The sequence below is a fragment of the Echinops telfairi genome, unplaced genomic scaffold, assembly GCF_000313985.2.
Source record: "Echinops telfairi isolate 266 unplaced genomic scaffold, ASM31398v2 ScPeMD7_14;HRSCAF=57, whole genome shotgun sequence".
Lineage (NCBI taxonomy): Eukaryota > Metazoa > Chordata > Mammalia > Afrosoricida > Tenrecidae > Echinops > Echinops telfairi.
The window spans coordinates 2,820,570-2,824,058 of NW_022103911.1; positions in this window are offsets into that span (position 1 = coordinate 2,820,570).

Here is a 3,489-nt window from a genome sequence, read left to right on the forward strand (position 1 = left end):
ACACTTTCTTACAAAGAGCTCTCCGGGCACAGTAGTTTTCTCTGGTTGAATACGCCCACTTTAGAGTAGGGATGCACAGAAATACACCGCACTACACAGATGCCATCAAGAAACCAGTAGCGGAAGGAAAACTACTGAACCCACTGGAGGAGGCCGGGATTGCTCATGGAAAGCCCTGTCGGATGCACACAAAGAAAACTGCAGATAACATGCCCTATGACTAGAGACACAGTTTCAAATCAAGTCCATCATATATTACGACTAAGTAGGCTTTATTACAAAGTCAACTATCCATTTCAAAAGATGAAGTAAAAGCATTTTATAAAATTCAATATTCGCTCATGACTAAAAATTCTTCATGAACTAGGTAAGAGATACCTTCTATATCAAAGGTTCCCAAACTTATTTGGGCTACTGCCCCTTTTTCAGAAAAAAGATATCAAACTATAGATAGATAAATAGAACGATTAATTGATACACATATAGTGCTCCCCTGGCAATTAAAAACCTCTGTACTGTAAACCATAATCCAGGCCAAAGAGCAGGAATCTGATTTTGCTGAGCCTCTGGATCCTCCCAGTGTTCCTCTGGAGTTGGTATCACCCACTTTGGGAAACGTGGCTCCACATGTGAAAAACAACATGGTTAATTCAAGAACTGGATGCTTTCCCTTTAAGACTGGAAATAGGTAACAGCTTTTCTCTCTAAAACTTCAAAACTTTGTGTGCAAAAAGGCTTTTAACAAACTAAAACCAAATGAGTTCAGCAAGATCACAAGCAAAAAACAATCATAATTCTTGTCTTGTAGAGACTGATATTAAAAACACAACTTGCAACAGCTACAAAATATGAAATATTTAGGTACGTCATTAACATCAAAGGATCTGTTGAAAATTATATAAGGGTGATGAAATATATAAATCAAAAAGTTGATTCTAAAATTTCACTGCAAAGGCGCTGGCCCTAAAATAACTAAAACAATCCTGAAAATAAACACGGTGGGAGGACTCACTCTAATTAATCTTAAGGTTTACTAAGGCTTAATATGTAGCTATTATAATCAGGAGAAATGGCTGAAACACTGGGCTCAAATGTCAGAACAACTGTGCAGAGGGCACAGGACCGGGCACATAGGGTTGCTGTGAGTTGGAATCGATCCAATAGCACCTGACAAGAATCCACTGACGAGAGGGTGGTACTGGTGGCGGGATAGACATAGGTCAGCACAACAGAATCAAGAACCCAGAAATACCAGAGGAAATGCAAATGTATCGCTACAAAATCATCCAAACTGCTATTAAACAAAAGCAGGGAAACATGAACCCGTTTCTTGACATACACTTCACCTAAATTTAGCACTTGTGAAGACGATGTTCCCATCTCACTCTTCCTTGAGGAATTTGTGTCCTTGCATTGACACATTAAAATGGAAGCTTTGAAAACCATGGGACTCATCTTGTGTTCCTCTTGACTTTTTTCTTGAGTTTTGGAAACCAAACGTCGACTGAAGGGGCAAGATCTGTGCTGAAGGCTGGATGGGCAGAGTTTCCCACCACTCATGTTGTGTGTAGGATAGGACAGCCCTTGTGCCTTCAGAGAACGTGCGGGTCAAATGGCACGTGGGAAATGAAGTTCTCCAAGGCCCAGATGTCAGGCGCGTTTTCTCACCAATGCAGTTTTCAACTTTCTTAAAACATTTTTTTTTCTCCCAAGACATTGTGGTCACCATGTGCCATTAGAGAGATTTTGTCAAGATTACTCCTTGGCAGCTCCCAAACAGTCATCCTAACCTGAGCTGACACCTCCTCTTCCATATAACTGAGCCAGCAGATCCTCTTGACAGCTACTGGTTTGATTGGACTTTGCTCTCTGGATTGTATTGGTGAATCCGAGACTCATCTTTGGTTCCTATTCATATGATAAAGTTGTCATTAGTTTCAAACTTGCTTAAAAGGCTGATGGAACGATCATCTGAGCTAGATGGTCTTTCATGCAAATTTTTTTTTAGGTTGCTGTGGTTGGGTTTATTTAAAGGACATTCTAAAGGGACTAAGATACGTTTGTTGCTGAGGGATTTATATCTAGACTATAAAATCATTTCTACAACACAGGAACCCCACAGGGGTAGGGAGAAACAAATTTATTTACAAACCAGGACATATAAATTTAGCTATATAAAAGTGCTCAAGTTCATTGGTTATTTGGAAAATTCAAACCTCAATGGAATATTAGCTCAGAATCAGGAAAAAAAAACAAACACAAGAAAATCAGTCCCAATTTTAGATCAATAGAAGCATGCAACCACTTGGGACAACTGTTGGACACTGCCTAATAAAGTTGATCATAAACATACCCAAAAGACCAGTAATTCCATTTATATTAAAAAGAAATGTGAATCTGTAGACGCCAAATGATATGTACAAAAATGTTAGTGCCTGTAGTATTCTCAAGAGCCAAACATGTAACTGATCCAAATGTACATTAGAAAAAGGATGCCAGAAGTATGGCATATTCACACCACAGATTATTAAACAGTAATTTAAAAACAACTAAAACTATAGAGCAACAAAAAAAGCAAACCAATTTTACACAGTGCATAGGAATTTCATGAAAGTTATGATGAAGAGCTTCTTTCTAAGCTTTGACCTCACCCAGCAGCGCTAAAGAAAACCCTATGGTGCAGGTGCAATCAACTTGACAGTACTTAGTGTTTTGATTTAAAGGGAAAGAAACCAGCACAAAAATAAGGTCATACAGTTTGACTTCTATGTAGTTAAAGTCAGAATAGTGGTTTTGTTTTTTGAGTAATGGGTCATGGTCAGAGAGGTATACAAATCTATACTTGAGGATGTTTTCATTTGTATAAGAAGGGGTAAACCTCCCAAAATGGAATTTCCCCCCAAAATATGTATTTCATTTTTATTTTTACAAAACAACTTTATCCAAATGTGCTTTATACAATTGATGTATGTATGGATTGTGGTAAGAGTTGTATGAGCCCCTAATAAAATGATTAAAAACAACAACAAAAACCAAAACAACTTTATCACCTCCATTACACTTAAAACGTCTGTCAAATCTGTGATTCCATTCTTGGAAACATTTTTCACATTCATCTGTTTGCATGGCTGACATCACCTTCCTCATTGTTTTCTTCATTTCTTCTACATTGTCAAATTGCTGTCTTCTCATGTCCCTCTTCTTTCACGGAAACAAAAAGAAGTCACACTGGGTGAGGTCAGGTGAGTAAGGTGTGTGGGGCAAGAGAGGCTTGCTTTTTTTCTTGCCCAAAACTGGCACACTGAAATGGCTGCATAAGCAGGGGCATTGTTGTGTTGGCAAAACCAGTCCCCAACCTGCTATAAATCAGGCCTTTTATTGTCACACACTGTAATGCTGTCTTTTCAGAACCTCTAAATAGAAAGCTTGATTAAATCTGAGCTGGTGGAACCAACTACAAATGCACTATCCCACATACATACATACATA